At 37.0% G+C, this 15,845-nt stretch overlaps 1 protein-coding gene and 1 long non-coding RNA gene across 2 annotated transcripts in view; one reads left to right on the plus strand and one right to left on the minus strand.

Moving 5' to 3' along the window:
- LOC103416312 (probable LRR receptor-like serine/threonine-protein kinase At3g47570) overlaps window positions 1-15,845 on the plus strand; it is a 39,077-nt gene that overhangs the window by 16,512 nt on the left and 6,720 nt on the right. The gene's annotated exons all lie outside the window — the stretch shown is intronic.
- Window positions 8,978-13,176, minus strand: LOC139189168 (uncharacterized). The gene is made up of 5 exons (XR_011572804.1): window positions 12,654-13,176; window positions 11,987-12,107; window positions 11,084-11,803; window positions 9,943-9,988; window positions 8,978-9,183 (listed from the first exon to the last, which is right to left on the minus strand). It is a non-coding gene; the product is annotated as an uncharacterized lncRNA (long non-coding RNA).

Below are 15,845 nucleotides of genomic sequence, written 5' to 3' on the forward strand. Positions count from 1 at the left end.
AACAGTAGCTCATGGGTACCACATATAACTTTGCCAAAGTTCTCTGACAAAGTTGAGACACGTGAAGCTTGCAGCTCTCACTACATCGCTCTGACCAAGAAGGGTAAAAGAATAGCAAAGAAACAACACTAACAAAGTTTAGACACATAAATTTTGAAGGCCTAGCTACCATATTATTACCCACAAGGGTAAAGGAACAGTACCACTGCTGGATAATTGGAAAGTCCCGGTGTGTCAACCTCTGTGCTTCGTGGCAAGGTAGACTAGCAAACATGCTCAACCTTTACTCACATTCGAGAAAACACTCCCAACAAGATTGCTTGCACCAAAATCGAAAAGGCATCGCCCTCCGAATCTCGAGAGCCAAACTCCCAACATGATTACTTTCTCAAAAATCGAAGAGAGGGTAAAGGAACAGTACCACTGCTGGATAATTGGAAAGTCCCTGTGTGTCAACCTCTGTGCTTCGTGGCAAGGTAGACTAGCAAACATGCCCAACCTTTACTCACATTCGAGAAAACACCCCCAACAAGATTGCTTGCTCCAAAATCGAAGAGGCACCGCCCTCTGAATCTCGAGAGCCAGACTCCTAACATGATTACTTTCTCAAAAATCGAAGAGAGGGTAAAGGAACAGTACCACTGCTGGATAATTGGAAAGTCCCTGTGTGTCAACCTCTGTGCTTCATGGCAAGGTAGACTAGCAAACATGCCCAACCTTTACTTACATTCGAGAAAACACTCCCAACAAGATTGCTTGCTCCAAAATCGAAGAGGCACTGCCCTCCGAATCTCGAGAGCCAGACTCCCAACATGATTACTTTCTCAAAATCGAAGACACCGCTCTCCGAATCTCGAGAGTCAAACCCCCAGCGGGATTGCTTTCTCAAAAATCGAAGAGGCATCGTTCTCCGAATCTCAAGAGCCAGATCCCCGACAGGATTGCTTGTTCGAAAACCGAAGAGGCACCACTTTCCCAACTTCAAGAGTCGGATCTCCTTGGATAAAGCTTGTCTGTAATCTTCACACGCAACATCAGCTTTCCAGATACCACAGACCACTTTTTCAAAGTGCTCTGACAGAGTTAAAATTTGTGAAGCTGGCAGCTCCCATTACCGTGCTATGACCAAGTAGGGTAAAGGAATAGCATTATTACTTGATGTTAGGGAGACTCCTATATATGTCGACCTCCATCCCCAACGGACAGGCAGACCTGCAAAAATGCTCAACCCTTCCTCTAATCTGAGAGGGCACTCCCAACGAAGCCTTTCGAAATATTCAGCTTTCTTTCCTCCCGATAATACCTCTGTAAACAAGCTATACTAGAGCAAGAATATCTCATATCATCAGGGTTAAAAGCAAGAGTATCCCATATCATGCGTTTTCCCTGTCTTTTCCTTTGGCCTTGTTCTTACCTGCAAGACAATGAGAAAGAGAGCAATCAGTCAGCACTTGGAATCAAGCTTCCAGCTAGGAACTGACTGCCTGGAACCCCTTACCTGATTACTTACCTGGCATTGCTCTCGAGTACTTATCTTCAACATCTTATGCTTCTAGGAAAGATACCGCATCTGCCTGAGGAACAGATAGGGCAAGTGAGAAGGATACAAGGAAGCATGTAGAGATAAGCGTAACAGCACACGTGCCGATACATCCACTACTCTGTCAAAAGCAAAAGTATCCCATATCAGCAGGGTCGAACGTACTCTAGATTTGATGGACTTGTTTTGACCCTCAAATTCTTCAGTCGGCCTTATACTCTGGAGGAAACCAGAAAACCCTCCAGCCCAGTTCAAGAATAAGCCTGTGGAAAGTTACTTCTTCAAAAGCAAAAGTATCCCATATCATCTATTCTCATTTTTCTTCTCTTTATCCTTCATGCTGCCTGCAAGATAGGGAGAATGTGAACAATCAGTCGGAGCTCTGATTGCTTACCTTGTCTGTTACCTCTTTCAGCAGATCCCCTAGCTCGGCGACTTGGGGGACTCCTACTACATGGTTTGTATCGCGCTTGACCAAGCCTGAAACTACAAGTAAGCTTCAAGTGACATTGATACATTACCTTGTGCATCTCCACCAGTTACAGATACCACCCCTGGATGGAAGAAGAGTACTTCCAGAGAAGATGCCACATCTACCTATGAGACAGATAAGGAAAGTCAAGACGATACCACACTCCGGTACTTAGAAGTTTCGTGGTTACGAGATCACTCTCCCACAATATTTCCTAATGTCATTTGTACTAAATCATTCACTTGTACTCCCTAAAGGAGAGCTTGAACCTATGTACTTGTGTAAACCCTTCACAATTAATGAGAACTCCTCTATTCCGTGGACGTAGCCAATCTAGGTGAACCACGTACATTTTGTGTTTGCTTTCCTATCTCTATCCATTTATATACTTATCCACACTAATGACCGGAGCAATCTAGCGAAGATCACAAAAAGTGACCGTTTTCGTTACCTAGGATCTATCTTGCAAGAGAACGGAGAATTAGATGGAGATCTCAACCATAGAATGCTGGATGGATGAAGTGTAAGAGTGTATCCGGCGTGTTGGGTGACCATCGTAGGCGACTGAAGCTCAAGGGAAATTTTATAGGACGGCAATAAGGCCAGCGATGTTGTATGGCACAGAATGTTGGGCGGTGAAGCATCAACACGTACACAAAATGGGTGTAGCGGAGATGAGGATGCTTCGTGGGATGTATGGGCACACGAGAAAGGATAAGATTGGGAATGAGGATATCCGAGGTAAAGGAGGAGTAGCCAAAATTGAAGGAAATATGAGAGAAAATCGGTTCCGGTGGTTTGGACATGTGCAAAGAAGGCCTACTGACGCTCCGGTTCAAAAATGTGACTACAGGACAGAGGTTCAGGGCCGAAGGGGTAGAGGAAGACCTAGGAAAACTTTGGAAGAGACCCTAAGAAAAGACTTGAGTACTTGAATCTAACGGAGGACATGACACAAAACCGAGCGCAATGCCGTTCTAGGATTCATATAGCCGACCCCACTTAGTGGGAAAATGCTTTGTTGTTGTTGTTGTTGTTGTTGATTGAATGTCCATAATCCTTGTGCATCTGCCCCTTTAAATAAAGATCTGAAAAGAGCCACATGCTGAGAACCTTGTACTTGCCCGAAAGAAACTTGGGCAGCTTGCATTGCTTTTGCCAACTTGCATTGCTTTTGCCAACTTGCATGTAGAAATAATATTTAAAAGGGAAACTTACATCTCCACCACATGTTTTTAGCACATGTCTCCCCAACTTGTAATAAACTAACAATTAAAATAAACAAGTTGGCTTCTTTCACATGTTCTCTGCAGTATGTCTGTATGCTTTCCAATCCATTTGTAATGGGAAAGCATGCAATTGTTGACTTGGCAAATCTCCACCACCCAAACAAATTGGAGAAACAATATTATAGTGTAAAAACTCATCCACTTGCAGCCAAATATCTTTCTAAGTTAGCTTTCTTGCATATTAATCCTTCAAATACCATATTTTACCCCCAATGGCCCAAATAAGTAAAAACGGGCACATTTTAAGTGCAAACATTGCCATTTATTGTTGTCTGTCTAAACTTGATGACATAGTGTTCTCTTACATACAGATTAATGAAATATTAATTTATTTCCATGGGTTATTTGATTTTGCAAATTCATAATAATTGAAGAATACTGAAAATTACTAAACCCCATCACAACATCCCATCAGTGAAAAATCAAAGACAAAAGTAAATTACTATCTTTCTAAGCATCCAAAGATAGCATACCCAAAATACCAAATTCAACTCCAATATAATAAAAAAATTAAAAAACAAATTAGCCAAATTGAAATAGTTAGATCAAATAAAGATTTAAGTCAACCAATTACACAAAATAATTCATGCAAAGTAGGCTCCTAAGAAAATATACCACTATGGTGGTGGAGGAGGCCCAGGCTCAAACAGTGGAGGGCAGCAACATTTAAATATACCGCAGCAGCACGGAATCCACGAACTGCATAATCAAAACCAAAATTTTAAAATTTATATTTAAATTTAAATTTGAAAAAAAAATGCAATAGCATTGTATAATGAGAAATTCTCCAATGTGGATAAATTAATCTTGTGGGATGCGATCAGTTGTATTGGGCTGGCAACCGGCTTATGCTTAAATCCCACTCAATTTATCATACACCCTTCCAACTACAATTCAAAGGAAGAAGTTCCAAGTGCATGCATAATGTTTGCTCAACTAAAATAAATTGCTTTTCATGATTAAAATAGCCAACCAACCAACACTCATTTGATAAAATTGAACATTTAGAGTTACATATCCACATATTCCACATATTTAAGATCGAACAAACCTTCAAATGAAGACCACCCAAAGGTCCATTAGTGAGTTGTGTGACCAGAGGATTTACTGCACTTGAGTTTCCTCGTGCAGCTGCAAGAGCTATGAGCTTACGTTGACCGTCAGCTACTTCTCCGCTTAAGGTTTGAGTCACAGATTATGTAGAATTAATAGCTTCCTGCAAAGAAGTGAAATAAGAAACCTTAATTTGTTAAAATGTGAGTAATTCTCAATTGATTAAAACATCATCCGATGGTGTTTTCTAGGCTTTTTTTTTTCCTTCCTTTCGCATGCCATTATTTCATTAGCCATCTGCAGAATTGCAATTGATAGAATCGGTGTTCTTTGAAATAATCATAACATTTCACAACACAATGGCATCAATTTATACAAATTCTAACAACAAATTGTCAAAAAACAATGAGAACAATTACCAGAAATTTCAAATCTTTTGGGGGTTCAGAGTAAATACCAGAGAGACGAAAGCTAAAATCAACATTAGTCCATTTTTTTCAAAATAAGAACAGCTCCGATCTGGGAAATACATTGCAATTTCTGAAGAAAAAAAAAAGCGAGAAAACCCTAAAATCCCTAAGAACCCTAATTTATAAACTATAAACAAACGCAAAAGGAGAGAGGAGACTCAAATAAAAGGAAAATCGAGAAATTCAACATACCATAATCGGAGGGAGGACGCTTTCCGACGGCCAAATTCATCGACACCGGAGGCGGTTGTTGACCGTCACTGTACCTCCATTTCGCCTCCGCCATGTTTGAGGCTTTCGACCGTCACTAGTTGGTTTGTGTGCTTCATGTCGAGAGATATGGGGAGCAGGAAAAGCAGAGGAAGATGAAAGATTGTGGGTTTTCCAGTAACAGGAAGAGTGAGAGATGAGAAGAGAGCGCACGCGTGTAACCCATCGCAATCCGTTCTAAACCATACGGATAAAATTACCCTCTCAACTTTTGAGAATTACCCTCCCAAGTTCCCAACCCATCTCCCTTTGGCTGGCATTGTTGTAAACAGCGTGAAATTGAGTAGCAAAGATTTGACTGTAGCTAAGCTACAGTCAATTGCTCCTTAACTTTAGAATAGACTAGAAATTACGTTTGCACATTGCTGCGGGAACCAGCTGTTTCACGCGGAATCAGATGAATAAAACATATTTAAGTTGAATAAATTCAACATAATTATGAACAGACAAAGGGATACATGAGTGAATGAGGTCGATAAGATAAACAGTTTTGCTTTTATATACATTCAAATGAGCTGGCATATAAACACATTGTACAATGAGTAGGAAGAAACTGAACGTCTTTGATTAGAAAGATATGGCTTCCAAAAAAGTTATGTTTCCTTGAGAAATAGAAGAAACATATAGTTCACACATAATATGTGTCCTGCAGTGAAGGCAGCCATTTCAACAAGTAATGCCAAGAAAATAAATTAAAATATTATGCATATGAGTGCAAGCTTACAGAAACGTTGTTTTTGTACACTTTCTTCTCCCTTCAATGATAGTTTGTTTCTTATCCAGAAAAATAAAATGATCAGGTCAATGATACTCACATGTGCAAAATGCTAATCCTATGGTCTAAAGCTAATTGAGTTTTTAAGTGTAAAATCCCTAATTTCACTACATTTGGATTGATCACAGTTCGTGACTTGTTAAACTTGATATCCCCTTGTACATTTTGGGAACTTGACAGCTTAAAGAAGTGCTCATAAAAGCAAATTACACAATATCTACTAAAAAACTTAGAGAAGTGACTCAATTAGTCAACAAACAGATGCCTCACACTTGAATATCAAAGACCAAAGAGAGAAAACCAAGCCGAACTCTTCAAAATTCGTTGGCACACATGCTTCGTTGACCCAATTGAATGTATAATGCATACTTAGATACAACAATTCGAACAATAGCTCATAAACAGTGCTGAAATTCCATTAGCACTAATCACACACTACAAGAACAGAGATCCTAGCAAAGCTACATCAATTAAATGACAAAGACTAAAAACCACAAACAAGAAAAAAAGAAAAACAGAGTTATCAGACAGCATGATTCAAATATAATTTTATTGGGGTTGGTAAAAGCACAACCCATCCAGCACTTTAAAAGCAGGTCTTTCTTGATTAGAAGCTCATATGTCTTGCACCTAATTTTCAAACACTCAAACGTCAGTGTCTTAATACTTCTAACCCACAGTTCAAAACAGAAAGAACCTCATTTGATGAAAATGCCAAAATTTTCTAAGAATGGAGTCCAAAAATTTATTTTTAAGCATCCAAAAAGCCATTAAACTAAAAATAGTTAGTTCTTCGTACCTTTGTATGAAGATCACACAGGAAAACATTAGCATTCCTAAATGCTATCTTGGAATTTCGGGGGTTAGATTAGAGCCACACTTGAGTTCGACATTGAAAGTGAGGCCTCGCTGGTGTGTTTCCACACCACATGCTCTGCAAAAGAGACACAATCTTAGAATCAGAAACACATAAATAAGAAATATACACACTACATATATAGCAAGAGAAACTTAAGAAAACGAAAAGTTCAATCAAAGTTAGTGAAGTGAACCTTTTTTCTTTTTTTTTAACCCAAAGCATTGAAAGTAGCACAAACCATTCTTTGGTCCTCTTTCTCCCCTCTTCCCGTGTCCCTCACTCTTTTTCACCCCTTGAAACAATAACTGATAAGGAAAAATAAAAAATTACTATTGAATAATCTAACAAATCATTTAGCACCATCGGTTGCCAACCTGCAATCTTGAGTCTGCTAACATTCCAAAATTATTATCAGTAAGTCTCCATATATCCTTTTTGATTCGCTTCTTTTCCTCCTATTTCCCAACCAACAACACATTTCTTATCATCTTTCTTAGTATCATATGGGCACACACAAAGTGTGTGAGAAATTTTTTTTTATTTTTGTTTTTGAAATCGAAGGAGAGAGGAAGAGAGTGATAGAGAATGTGGGAGTGGGAAGGTTTTTTTTAATTTTTTTTTAATTAGAGATATGTTAGGATTACATGTAGGTGAGATTTTGAAAAAAAACAACAAAATTTGATTGTGTGAAATTACATTTCTGCCCCATATTTTTTATTCATGTTCTGTTTTAATTAGAAGGTAAAATGGTAATTTCATAGGGTTTTGATTGAAAATGAGTGTTTTATTAATTAGTACAGATTCATATATATGACAATAAACAAAAAAAAATGTGCAAAAGATTCAAAAAGTAACAATAGCACCTTCATATTTACCGTTTACATTATAGTAAAATCTCAAAATATTTCAGAAATATCATATGAAATGCACAATGTTACAAATAAAATTGATTAATTAGCACACAAAAAAAATTGATAATGGAGAACAGGAAATAACTATAAAAAATTAAAAATATCAGTAGACCAAGAGAAAACTACTTTAAACAAAATGAAAACTCAGAATTTAGGATAAAAAGAAGGAAAGAAATCAAACAGAAAAGAAGACAAAAGAGAAGAAAAAAATTAAAGCAAAATACCTGGAGCTCGGTGAGATTCAAGCTTCGAACTGAAAAAAGAAACATTCGGTGGTCAACACCCAATCACTAATTAACTAAGTGGTGACCATGAACACGTGAATAAAATTGTAGAGGTTAATTATACGGAATTTTACCGCACCAAAAAAAAAAAAAAAAAACACTAATTGATATTTGGGGTGGGTTCGAATTCTTTTGGTTTGGTTCAGTTTTAGTGGTCTAGAAACCGAACCGAATTAATTAAATTAATATTTTTTTTATTTATTTAATTATTTGTTTTGGGTATTATTTTTTAAACCCAATTTGTAAGCTCAATGTGTTGCCCAAAATCAGAAATTCCAAATGCATCTGCTACTTTTCCTATAACTACAAGGAAGAAGTCGTATAAAAAAGCAGGACCTTCAATAGTGTGGTGCTAACTCTTGACACGGTACTATTAGTTCCTTATTGTTGTTTAATCTGGCTTCTTGCTTCAAGTATTTGTATGCTTATTCAGTATTTCATTGCTTATTGTTATATGCAGTGATCAGGTATTGGTTTTGATCAAGTGTATTCCCTTTTGCTACTAAATAGGAAATCATATTACTAAATGATCGATAATACATACAAAGAGAGCATAATCGATATATGATCCTCGTTGGTTCAAAGTGGGTTATAGTATGATAATGCTCTCATTGTACTTACTATCGTGATAAAATAATTCAGCTCATGTCCACCAACCTATACCAGCTCTTTATATTATTCATAGTTAAGAGTTGAGGTGTGAAGAAAATGGTAGAAAATTTTACTTTTCTAAAAAGAAATCTATTTACAGTTAAATTTTAAACACAAAATATTAAAAAAAAAACCTTTATGTTATAATTCTACTTGAACTCTAAATCTTTGTCTTTGATTCTAATTGGAATATTTATGTTATGATTGTGTTGGAAATGTTAAAATTTAAGACTTCAGTTTTTTTCATTTTTTGAAAAAAAAAACGAAACCGAACCGGAAAAAACCAAATGGAAAAAAAATGAACCGAACCGAAATTTCAGTTTGGTTTCGATTTTGGCAAAAAACCGAACCGATTTGAACCGAACCTAGCCCTAATTGAAATTATGTGTTGTGCACAGTGATATCGAAGAAGAATAATTTCTATTTAACTGAAATTAAATCCGAATAAATGATTCATAAAATTACAGATTTTCAATCAAATGCGGAATATACACAACAATTTTATTTCTGATTTGAATATAACCAACTACATCCCAAGTTGCATCAGTATCAATGGATCCAACATGGTGACCATCTGCCCCTCAAGTATTCATATCTGCAAACCCTCGTCTAAAGAAAAATTCATCCAGAAATTAATCACCGAGTATGCAAGGTTGGCATGCATATTCACGTTTAATCGTGGCCATGATGATAGGAATTAAAAAAACACGAAAATAGGAATGATGCACCTTTACTTAGATCTCAGGGTTCTAAAATTTGTTGCTGAGATTTGAGAAACATAGGAAATGTGTTTCATGATTTCAAATTAGATTTGCATAAGAGTTCAGAAACGCATACATCCCTTCTTTTCATTCCCCTAAACGCTAAAGCCTAGGCTTTCAACACCAAAACACCCAAATAGTACCAGAACTTTGCAATGTGCAGGGAATATACTAAAAAAATTTAAACCACAATCAAGCATCATCTATCTAAACAAAATCAGAACCCAAACCACATACAAAATCTCTAAATATATAATAATAATAATAATAATAATAATTCTAGTAGAAATTCCAATCCATTACAACAAAACACAGAATACCAGGTATTGCTGGATGTAGATATCCAAAACAGCAGCACCCATCAATTGATCTAATTACGTATCCATTCCCTATCCATGGCATACAAAGTATGTACTCCCTCTTTACATGTTATAAAACATTTAGTAGACCAGCAATCAAAATTAACAACCCTAATTGCTGTATACACTATACACTATGCTCTCCAACTGAAAATGTTTAATTAAATTTTCCAACTTAAAACCCTAAATTAAATCCTACAAATTGAAATAGCAGAAACAGAATTAGAGACAAGGAAGAAATCACTGACCTTCGAGTTGTTGAAAGCTCTGATGGGTGTTTCTTTTCATCCAGCCCTAAAAACAGAACGCACAATTGTAATATAATATCCAATCATAGGTTAAGAATCAAATTAACCCAGCCTGTGTATAGAAAAATTGAACAAATTTAGACATTTATATGTATGTATATTCCAGTAAAAAAGAATGAAATGCACTGAACCCTAAAATGAAAAACTATGTCAGACTGATTGAAGAAGAGAAACAGAGAGGGAGAGAGAGTGGGACGGAGAGAAAACCCTAAAAACAGAACCCTCTGGCAACCTAACACAAAATCAAGCCAACAAATTCCATTTCAATTTTGACAAAACAAATCGGAAAAAAATAATGAAAACCTGAACGAAATACAGAGGAACTGATGGGTTTATGCATCAACAACTTGATAAAACCCAGAAACACAAAACCTAATATGTATCAGCTACAAAAACCCAAATAAATAAATAAAACACTCAAATTTCAAACGAAGATGTCATAGATGGAGGAAGAGAGAAGTGACAGAGAGGGAGAGATACTTACTCAACCCCACCATCTCTCCGCAGCCAACACACTGATTCCCTCAACCCTACCCTCAAATCTTGTACCCAATCAACTCTCTTTCTGTCCCCCTAATCGTGCACCCGCCGTCACCTTCTCTCTGCAACCAAACCCCTCTCCTCCCCCATATCACACCCCCACCTGTGAAGGCAGTGACAGCAGACCACCTCCCTAGAAACCGGCCCTAAAAACCCATACCCATACCTCCCTTACCCGTTCCCTTTAACCCTCGCATAAAATCCTCCCATCTCTCTCTCACCCTTGTCCCATCTCTCTGTCTCTGCAAATCGCAGAAAACAAACCCTAAACCAAATCCCTAAAATCCTGCCTCAATCCCCCCACACTTCTATTGGACACTCCCTATCTCTCTCTGCAATGCGTAAAACAAATCTCCTAAATCCTATCTCGGACATTGTAACCTGAATCAAGCTGGTTTCACACATACCAATAGAAAACCAAAATATCAATGTTGGGGAAGTTACCTTATTTGAAATACCACCAAAAAACAGAGTATACTTTTAGGCAAATATTGTTTAAACACCCAAACATAATTCATGATATGTGCCAAAAAGAAAATACCTCTCGATTAGATTTCCTTCGTTCACAAGCTTTCTCCCTGACAAACTCTTGAGATAGAACCAAAAAAGAAAATAAGTCACAATTGATGCAAGTAGAGGGGAATGCAGCAGAGAAAAGTAGGAATTTATGAGTACACCACTCCTGTTTTAGGTTCCCAACTTATAAGGATGCTAACTTCATTATATAGGACTACCGTTAAACTCATTTCTTTCCGAAATTAAATTAAGAAAAAAGTTCGACACTCGCATGCCACAATACAATGTTACATAAAGTAATCTTACCATCACAACCAAATTGACACCAAACTTCTAACAGTCCTTTTGAAGGAGAAAATCAAGCGATTAATCAAATACTCATTTTCCAAAAAAGAAAAAACCCAACAAAAATATATAAAAAGTAAAAGTACCTAAGTTCCCAATAGTCCAATCCATCAGAAAAATACAAACTTGCACATGTTTGAGTATAAGGACCATAAGAAAGAAGCAGGGGATGCAAAATTTTGAGAATGGGTCTAATAATACTCATCAAGTAAAGATAATCAAAGTTAAAAGGAGGTAATAAAGGTATAGAAAAAAAGAAGAATATATTCTACAAATGAATGAAACAAAAGATTGTGACACTGGAATGGAAACACTTCAGGAGGCCAGAGGAAGAGGGACAATACTATAGCAAATAAATTGATAATGCTTGTGCTCTCCTCTGTTCTTTCCCAAGTTGATCCTACAAACAAAAGCACAGACAAAACTTAATAAACGATGCCAATCAATGAAAGCTAAATTATCCCCATCCTGAATCTTTTATAAAACAATGCACCAAGAAAATTTCAACAATAAATATTTCATACGAAAAACAAAACACGATGAAATAAATTTCAACATAGGCTTGTTTCAGTTAACATCTTACTTTGAAAACCTTAACCTCCCACTCCCTGTAAGCTGTAGGTACAACATTCTCGGGAAGTTCTATTGGGCACCCTTCCCTTGTGAAGTTTGCTCCATGGCCATCCCATTCACCGGATACATTCCTGGCAAATTCGGACCACGCACGAACACATAAAAGAGAAATTGAATTATAGCAGCACGTCAAATATATTAACTTATAGATTCTAGACTTCAAATACTTAACATAACAAATACAAATTTAACCATCATCTCTCTTATCCATTGCCTTTTCTACTATAAATGAAACCGTATATTAAATAACTGACCGTTTTAGATTGGCAGATTGCAATTTCTTTGGAAATTAGTCATAAAAGTTAATACATTTCATCACTCCATTTCTGACTTATCCTCTTATCAACTGTTGTGCACCCTAATCCAAAGAATGGAAATTTAACCGCCAAATATCAAACGAGATATCTAATAACTGGAAATTTTCCTTTGGATATCTAATAAATTTCAATTACTCAATTTCTACACAACCCCAAATCCAAATACCGTATGTTGCTCAAATATCAACGCAAAGATGCAAACTTTTTTACGCTACAACAACAACCATACGATTTTAATAAAACCCACAAAAACCAAGTAAATAAGCAGATTTTTGGCAACATCGCTTAAAATACACTCACCATAAACAAAAGTGGAAATGGGATTGAAGCCATTGCTGCGGTCCTCCTCCTGGAGTTGCAGCTTAACATCTGACACAGCGGTGTTGGCGGAGGAAGAGGCAGCGCTCTAGACAATCTGACCTCTCTGGCGGCAGTTGTGAGGCAGTTGGAATCTATAGGCCTCGGTTGATCCGTTGCTGTTTTTTTTTTTCATTGGATCTCCCATTTGGTCTCACTGTTGTTATATTTGTTTTTGTTCTTCCTTGTCAATCAGGATCTGCACCTCTGAAAACCCACAAAGACATTAGAAATGGAACCCTCTGCATATCTTATGAAAATAGCGTTGAGCCTTGAGGTGTCCTCGCAACCCTAAGGTATGGCGCAGTTGGAGTTTTCAACTACATGAGCGCAACCTTCTCCGGATCTCTGTGTACGAACCCGACAAACACAGATCCACACAACTCATTTTAAATCATATGATTCTCATTAGCCCATTCTACTCACCTTCTTAACACAAACCACGAGTTCAGATCTTACTCTTTTTAACTACTAAATATCCGAGTTCTTGAACTTCGAAAACAAAAATCCAAAGAGTATCTCGACTCCAAATAAGGTAGCTTTTTTACTGTGCATGTAGCTACCCCAAAAATGAGGGAAACCCAACCCCACCCCCCAAAAAAAAAACCACCCACAACAAAGTACAACTATAAGAAAAGCTTTATGAGGGGTCACTCTAAAATTGATCTTAAAATTATCTAGTCCGTCATTCCAAAAATTGTTGTGACAATGTTGCATTTAAAATTGTCTGACAATAAAACATTATTCTGGGCAAAATTTTTGTATAAATTATAAGTTCAGCCAAAAGACATTATACAGCTTCTTCCTGACTATTTTAGGTCTATACTCCATTGCTGAAAATTCTATTATGCTCATCATAAATCTTGCCAATCCACCAAGCAATTGGGTTAAATTACCCTTGACCTAAAAAATGATGGTCCATCGATGCCAACTTGGCCAGGCAATTGGTGGGCTCCAATAAGCTCGTTGAACTACCATTGCAGCCCGTTGGCAATAAGTAACGACGGACTTGATGTCAAGTAACAGAAGGCTGGCCCCAATCCCGTGCACCAAATCGAACGAAACAGCTCCAATTTGGGTGCCCCATAGCTGTTGGATTTTCAACAATTTGTTGATATGAACCATTAAATTTCAAACGATAAAAAAAATTTAAAAAGATGATGTTGTGTAATGTGGCACTTTGTGGCGCATTTGATATTAAAATTTTGAAAATTTCAACAGACAGATTAAGCTGATGGTAAAAAAAATCCAAAAAAATAAGAAAAAACTTGCAACAAAAAATATCTAAAAAAACTTACAAAGTTCATACTTAAACAAAAATCTAAACTGATATTACTAATAGATAATGACTTAATGAAAATGAAAAGGAATCACTCCGGCTCTCTTTCACCAAATCCATAGGAACCATTGAAATTTGGTTGTTACAAACAGAACCCACTGTAAAAGTTATAATAGGATAGATCAAATTTGAATGGCCCGATCCCGGTCTTATAGATTTGGTGAAAGGGATGGATCCTTTCCGTTGAAAATTTCATCGCCTCTCCTTTCAACCCTTCAAGGAAAACCCACTTCTTGGGCGTCTTCAACCACGTAAAGCTTCACTTGGGGTTTGCGGTCTTGGATTGAAATTTGTGTTTTGGGATTTGTTGGGTGCTCGCATGTGGAATTTTGGAAAATTTTAGTTGTGGATTGTGGGGAACTGACGCCCATTTCATGTAGGTTGCTTTTGTTTGTGTGTTTTTGGTGAAATAATGATGAGGAGGGTTGGATAGTTGGACTGGTTTTATTTTTTTTGTGAAATTAGAGTGGGATCAATCAAGGTTGAGACATGCCCCATAAGGGTCAATAGGTCTCAGTTGCATATCTAACTTGTTTCTCATGTGTTTTCATCCTGAAGGTTAGAAAAGATGGGTGCTCTAGACGCGCAGAAAGTGGTTCATCAACACTAGGGATGGCGGCTGATCTCATGTATGTGGTTACATGCTGGAGTTTTCCATGTGCTTGCCAATATGCTGAGTCTTGTATTCATTGGAATTCGGCTTGAGCAAGAATTTGGATTTGGTATGCATCTGGATTTTAGTTCATGTATGTTATCATGCATGTATGGCCACATCCATAAGTGTTTGTAGTAAAAGATAAAGCACACGACATAAGTTGTAGAATAATAAATTAGTTACCAAGTGCAAAACTTCTTTCATAAATCTAGAAGAGAAACACTTTCCGGATGGCTTTAGCTACCTTGTGATTAATCTACAGAGGATTTCTATGCATTTGTTTATTGAATTGTAATCCTAGAGTAGTGGTCATGTAGTGCGGGTTGCATTATAACTTACACCAGTATGTTGTTTGGTTTGATGGAAACAAGAGGATGTTTTATTTAGCGGTGAGCAAAGAAAAGAGTTTATAGACCGAAGATGGGGTTCAAACTTTAGTTTTAGACATAGTATTCCATTTTACAGAATAAAATTGCTTGAAACAAAAGCTGAGAGATTATTTCAGTTTTCTATCACATCTGTGGGAACAAAGATTGTTTTGGATATTCTGCAGTTCGAATTGGTTTCTATATCTCATGTCTGGTTTTGGTGGGAGTTTTCTTTCAACTCTTTTTATTCAGTATGGTATTTCTGTTGGTGCTTCTGGTGCACTTTTTGGACAATGTATGTAAATAAGGTAAATAAAATTCTGTATACTTAATGATGCACCTCTTTATAGTATGTGCCCGACCCTTTGATCTTACAGTTTCAGATTTTGATCCACAGTTAGCAACATTGCTTACTCTCCTTTTCATCATCATAATAAACTTAGCAGTGGGAATTCTACCACACGTGGACAACTTTGCTCGTATTGGAGAATTTTTCTTTGGATTTCTTCTTGGATTTTTGTTTTTGATCCATCCCCAGTTTAAATGGCTTACCCAACGGAATGCTCCCCCTGGACGTGTTACTACTCCAGTTAAATCTAAACACAAGACGTATCAATATGAGTATTGTGGGTCCTCTCTTTGATACTATTGATTGTTGGGTAAGCTCCTCCTCGATCTCTGATTTAACTATTTGACTTCATGAACCTAATCGACTCCCTGCATGAGAATCTGGTAGCCACAGTTGACGTGTGCACATTTTTTTTTTATCAAAT

The sequence above is a fragment of the Malus domestica genome, chromosome 11 (assembly GCF_042453785.1).
Source record: "Malus domestica chromosome 11, GDT2T_hap1".
In the NCBI taxonomy this organism is placed as follows: Eukaryota; Viridiplantae; Streptophyta; class Magnoliopsida; order Rosales; family Rosaceae; genus Malus; species Malus domestica.